Below are 7208 nucleotides of genomic sequence, written 5' to 3'. Positions count from 1 at the left end.
AATAGCCCCTCCCTGGCCCACCAGCCATTACCAAAATTGCGAGGCTTAATCACGCTTAAATATGGGGCACGCTGGTTCCAATGGTCCATATGCCCATGGAGAAAGAGGCCAACTCACCCAGGGAAGGGAAGAGAAGATGCCCATGCTCTTTAACCATATAATATGAACAAGGCCTCCTTCCTAGTACTCACCCACCTATTAGCATGAAGCTTCTCAAAGGAAACGTAGTGAGGCTCACCACCTCACAGCATATGCGGGTTAGGCCGTGGACTCCCTCCCAGTTTGGAAGCCCCCTGCCACCATGTATCTGATGCCACATGTTCAGGCCCCAGTGACCCAATCACTGGGGTCAAGACTCCCTGACTACAGCCCCTTAGGGCAGGTCCGGGGCCTTGCAGCTCTGCCTCCCACACTGCCCCAGAGCCATCTGACACAACTCTTTCCACTGGAAACTGAGGCACATCCATCTGGCCTGGCTCAGTCTAGAGAGAGGTGAGTTCCCAGCAAGGCTGTGCCACTCACTGGCTGTGTCTTCACCAAGTCAGATAATTCTGAATCTCCATTTCCTTGTTTATAAAATGAAGAAGCAGTCCTCTGACTGTCTCACAGGGTTCTTAGGAGGCTATGTGACCTCACTGGTCCTACCTCACACTGCTCTGAGTTTTGTCCTATTTCTCCAAGTTCTATGAAATTAAGAACTTTTTCTTATTTATCTTGGCCTCTTCTCACAGCCTAGCATAATGATTTCCATGAAGCACTCATAATAACAACTACTTCCTAGGCACCAAGCTCTAGGTTAAGTCTTAAAACTACATTATCTGATCAAGTTACCACAACTCGGTGAGGAAACTTCTATCCATATGTCTCAGAGAAACAGATGCTGAGGAAGTTTAATTGGCTCAGTGTCACAGGGCTATTAGGTGATAGGCTGGTTGTCAGACCCAAGCCCATCTTACTAGAGTCAGAATTTTAAATAATCACACTGACAGATACTCGTTAAGTTGAAGTCAATGAAAGCCAAATGACAGCCATGTTTAAAAGCTAGAACAGATCAATGGAAGACCTGGGATAATAGTCCCCTCTCCAAGAAGGAAGGAAGAAGACAAGCTAGAGGTGAGCTGACAAATCAAATCTTATACAACAGCAGGTAAAAACAAAAAATGTCGGTAGGTAAGCCCACCATCATGCCTATCTCTAAGCCCTGCTACCTCTGACAGCATTGAAGCTCGGGAAGCAGATTCCAGCTCAGCTCAGTGCTTCCAGCAAAGACTTGGATATCAATGACCATATATAAGCAGGTATTTGGGAACCAAGACTTGGTCAAAGTATCTAATATTTTCTGGGAAGACATTTTCTGTGACTAAAAATCCAAAGCCAAAGTGCATGGCATGTTCAAAAGGGGAGGAAGTGTCCATGTGTATGCAATACCTCACCAGCTTCGCAGATTTCCATTTCACCACCAAACTTGGAATAATCCAGCTTCTCAATTTTTGCCAACCTAATGGATGTCGTGATAGCTCATTGTGGTTTTGTTTTACATTACTAATACTAATACATAGTAATATATCCTCTTCATATGCTTATTAACCTCTGGATTTCCTCCTCTCAAAAATGACTGTTCATTTCTTTGCCAATTTCTCCAGTGGAGTTGCTGTCATTTTCTGGTTGATAAGGAGTTCTTTGTAGATTTTACATGTAAAGTTCTAGATGTTAGTTTTACGCCATATTAATTTCCTCTCCTAATCTGGTATCTGTTAACTTCTTTTCTAAATAGAAATGCCTAATTTATATACATGGGCCTATCTTTAAATTCTATTTATTTCATTGGTCTCATTGTCTGTTACCAATACTTGAAAGTTTTCACTATTATTTATTATAGTACATATTAAAATGTTAGAATAAATTTATCAAGGGCCTCCAAAAAATTCAACTGGAATTTTTATTGTTTTTTTTTTTTTTATTGAATTTACACATTGCTTTAAGGAGAACTGGTATCATTGTAAGATTAATTTGATCCAGATAAGCATGATATAGCTCTCCATCTATTGAGATCATATTCCATGTTTTATGTCATTAGGGTTTTAAAAATTTCTCCTTGGAGATATGATATATTCTTAGATAAGTTTATTCTTACTTGCTTCATAGCTCCTGTTGACATTGTGAATGGCATCTTACTTTTTACTGTATTTTTGAGTTGACTATTAATGTTATTGAAACACCCTAATAATACTGGTGAGTTTATCTTACTTCTAACAACCTTGCTAAACTCTTGTGCTGGTCTGACCAGCTTGTCTATTAATTATGATGGTCTTTCTAGGTAGATGATCATCTCTTTTGTTAACAATAGTGGTTTTCTCCCTCCCCTTCCAACCCTTCCATCTCTTATTCCTTTCCTTATAATATTAGCAAGTACCATGAAAAACAGCAATGGGGACAGTGTTTATTCTTATCTTGTCCTTGTCCTGAATATGATGAAGATAAATTCCTAAAGTTTAAAAGGAAATTATGAAAGATCTAAGATTGAAAGAGTGATGGACAGTCAAACTGTAGGGGTAAGGAAAAACTAATCCCTGGACACATTATAATGAGGTTTAAAAACAATTCATACATAGAGGACAATCTAAAAACCGAGGGAGAAAAAGAGTATATTAACAGCTGAGGAACAAAAAACATATTAATAGTATTCTTCTCAACAGCAAAACCAGATGCAAACTAACAATGAAGAAATATTTTTAAAGTATCAAAGAAAAGAACATTGAACCTATCATTTTAAGTCCAGCCACACTATCATTTAAATATTGTAGCATAGCAAAAATATCCTCAGACATACAAGGCCCTCCATTGAAATTGCTCTTTGAGGAAATGCTCAAAAAAAGAAGGCAACTGGGAGAATTTCAAGGAATATGGGAGCAAAAGATGATCGGGTACATAGGTACAGTTTATGATAGGAATATTTTTTTAAGCTGAAAGAAAGAGAACATGCAACCCAAATCACTTAGAACAAAATATCTAGAAAATATCAGCCTGATTGTTCAAGTCCAAGGGACATTATTCACCTTATATTTTGTTTAATTTGCAGAGGCATGTAATATGAGGACCTAGAGGAGATCAAAGAGAAATTAAAATGTGTTATTGTTTTTGTTTTACAAAAGGGAAAATATAGGTATTGACAAATTTAAGAAATCAACAGGGAAAAATATAAACCTAAGTATGAATCAGAAGTAAGGGGCAACTGCCACTTCTGTTCTTACTATAAAAACAGATATAGAATGTCACATTTTTAAACCAGCTGAAGAAAACTGGATCTTTCTATGGAAAACAGGAAGGAGGTATAAAAAAATATGGTGAATGGAAAATAGAAATGGGATAACAGGATAAGTTCTAATAACACGGTAATTGTAATAAATATAAAAAACATTAAATTCACCAATTAAAAGATACAGATTCCTGGATTGAATTTAAATTCTAAAACAAAACAAAACAAAAACAAAAACAAAACCTAACAGTATGTTGTCTCTCAGATAGAATCAAAACAGAAAAGTCACAAGTAGTTTGAAAATAAAAGATTGATGTGATTCTTGATTTTGAAACTAGATAAGTTTTTCAAATAAACTTTTTACTTGAAAAAGTCACAAGTAGTTTGAAAATAAAAGGCTGATGTGATTCTTGATTTTGAAACAAGAAAAGATTGCAGGCCCATTTAATTTGTAAACAGAGATTCAAAAATCCTAAATAAAATTTTGGTTTGCTGAATTCAATGGTATATTAAGAAATAATCCACAATGGTGATACAGTAATAGTAATAACAGCACATCATGATAAAGTACGATTTATCTCAGGAATACAAGAATGATTTATTCTTAAAAATTTTATCTATGTAATTCACAACATTAATAAACTCTAGGAGAAAAATTATGAAATTATCCCATTCAATGTCTAAACACTTGATAAAGTCTAGCATCTAATGTAATTTTAATAAATAATAGTAACTCTTACAGAATTAAGACTAGAAGGGAACTTTCTTAACTTAGCAAAGTTTGTATACCAAATATCCACAGTGATGTACATAATGGAACAATTGTAAATAAAATCTCTTTAAGAACAAGTTTTTCTGGGGCACCTGAGTTGCTCAGTCAGTTAAATGGCTGACTTGATTTCGGCTCAGGTCATGATCTCAGGGTCATGAGATAGAGCCCCACATGGAGTCTCCTTCAGGCTCCATGCTGAGCATGGAACCTGCTTAAGATTCTCTCTCTTTCTCCTTCTACCTCTCATCTCCTGGTGTGCACTCTCTCAAAAAAAATTTTTTTTCTATCACATATATGTGGTTAATCTGTAAACATTTTTGCACACAACAATTTTTAAAAACATAGTCAACACAAAAAATAAAACATACAGATTACATCATATAATTATACTAAGAACTGTTCTAGGCTTCAGGGATATAGCAATGAACAAAACAAAGAAATTGTCAGCGTGGCATAGCCAGATACTTAGTGTTAGGTAGACAGAAAAATCCATATGACCTTCAAAGGAATGATTTATCACCAATACAGATATTCAGACTAGAACATAGAAAAATTGATGGCCTACAGGTTGAGCAACCCCTAGACCATGAAGATTGTCTGTGGCCCAGAAAAATCAGATCAATTAATAAAATCATATCTAGAGAAAGATTTCCTGACTTTAGGGGTGGAGTGGAAGTGGAGAGGGAGACCCGGTGATTTTAAAGTGAGGGTCCTATGTGTATATATACATTTCCTTTGGGAGATAGTCTACAGAGCTCATGGGAATTCCATTCCATTAAGAACCACCATTTATTCCAGAGAAGTACTATGATATCAAAATTTTAAATACGTGGAAGATATATTGCCTAAGTCTGGCTAGAACAATAATGAGCCCTCAAGTGATATGGACACTCCATGGGGTATAGTATCCAACTTCATTTCTGCCTCCAGGCAATCCCCCATGCTTCCTTTACACACCAAGTCAGCTAAGGCCATTTCTCATTTCTCCCGCAAACAAGTATCATTTTGTTCTTCCATAGAATTTGCCTCTGGGCAAAACAGCAGAGCATAGTGAAGAGATGATTTAATTTAAAGTCAGAAAGCCTGGTGTGGAATCTAACTGCCCTGCTAGCAGAGTGGCCTTGGGTAAGTAGTTTCAACTCTCCGAGCTTTAGTGCCCTCCTTTTCCAAATCAAGGTAACAGTGATAGTAATAATAAGGATAATAATTGGGACGCCTGGGTGGCTCAGCGCTTAAGCATCTGCCTTCGGCTCAGGCCATGCCCCCAGGGTGCTGGAATCGACTCTGACTCTGGCAGCAGGCTCCCTGCAGGGAGCCTGCTTCTCCCCCTGCCTCTGTCTCTGCCTCTCTCTGTGTCTCTCATGAATAAAAGAATTAAATCTTTAAAAAAAAAAAAAAAAGATAATAATTGTTGTTAATGCAAAGGTGAAATGCAATAGCCTAGTGTAAAATCCTCTACATCACTAATTTTCATTGTTTCATTCTGATCAAGACACTACATAACTGAATTCCCTTTCATGTCTTTGTTCTCAACATTCAGGCACACTAGGGACCCTCCAAGCTTCAACAGTTTTCTTTTCTAAGATAAGGGCAGTTTCAGCTACCTCTGCCAAAGAAGTGGTGGGATTCAGACTGCATCTTGTCATCCCTGGCTCCCAGCCATCACCTGCAAATACGGCTGACAGGTGCATGGCAGGTTCTTATCTGGGAGTAGCATTAATGGTTGGTATTTCCACCTTTATGATGCCTTAAATAATTAGATGTTATGACTAGGTGCAATTAAAAAGGAAATCACATTCATTCTGATCAAATAGAGACTGCATAGACCTAAGGCAAAGTAGCCTGGATGGGTGCCAGTATTCAGAAGCTAGGGCTTTATTGTATATAGCAGCCTGGGATTCATGACAAATTGGAGGATGCCCAATGCTTCTTATGGCTCTCCTGAATGACCCCTGGAACTAAACAGATGGCCCCTAGTCATACTGACAATGTCTCTTTGACATAAGCAGCTGGCAAGTGTCTGTGCCCCCATTTTGCTGATGAGAAAACCAAGGACCAGATGGCTTTAGTTATTATCTATGGCTCAAGACTGACATAGATAATCCTGGAGGGCAGTCAAGAAAACTTAGTGGTTATTAGCTTGGATTTGCTTGTTACTCTGGAGCCTTAAAAAACATTCTTTGCAAAAGAGAAAGTCTCCAGACTATTCTACCCACATGTGGTCCTTTCGAGGAAAAGGGACTTTTTTTTTTTCATGCTTTACCATTACTTGGCACCACAAATTGAGTAATAGGTTTAATTTGATAGTTTCACCTCCATGTCAACAGTACCTTCCCCCACAGTCTGCACATTTGATGGCCCCCTTCGATAAATAGCTTCCATTACACTTCTACAAATACTTTTTGAGCACCAACTCTATACTGGGAATTATGCTAGACATTAGGGATTCCATATGAGGAAAACACAGCCACTATGTCTACACGATTATCACTGATGTGAAAAACTCAATTTTTTAAATTAAATTTAATTAATTAAATTTAGTTTTTTAAATTAAATTCCTACAGGAATCTCTAAAGAGTAGTTTCCATCCAAATTATGTAATAATTATAATTATTACAGAGAAATATCCTTGGGCCCCACCCTCAGAAAACTTGTCTTTGTAAGTCTGGGAGTGGTCCATGACTCTATTGGCTGTTTTTTTATTAAAAATTTTTTTTCAGAAATTCAGGGTGACATTACTTTGGGATTTAGGAAAAACTAACTTAAACGATCAGAAACTAGTCTTTCCTAAGGCTCAGGAACCCCCTACCCTCACTCCCCTGCCCAGACACAGATCCACATGACTGACCTCCTTCCAGGGAGGATTTTAATTGGCTATACTTTACACATGTGCAAAGGGTCCTGCCTGGGGTGGCTGTTGACTCTGATTGGTGATGTCCTTGACCATCTGTAGCTCAAGGCACTCTAAGAGTATCTCTTATGGGTCACCTTCTCCCCTCACCCTCCTGGGCAAAAACCCAAGCATCTCCCACTTGAGTGTGGTGAGAGAAAGCAGCCTTGTCAACTCTCAGATCTCTTTTGCCATTAAGTGTACTCTTTAATAAAGTCATAGACTTTATTAAAGATGCAGTTTACCAGATAATGGAAGTTCTCTTCTGTTCCAGTATAGTGAGAACGTAC

This window comes from Canis lupus, chromosome 5 (assembly GCF_003254725.2).
Source record: "Canis lupus dingo isolate Sandy chromosome 5, ASM325472v2, whole genome shotgun sequence".
Taxonomy (NCBI): Eukaryota; Metazoa; Chordata; class Mammalia; order Carnivora; family Canidae; genus Canis; species Canis lupus.
The sequence above is the reverse complement of the archived record's forward strand: the minus strand, read 5'-3'. Positions refer to the sequence as shown.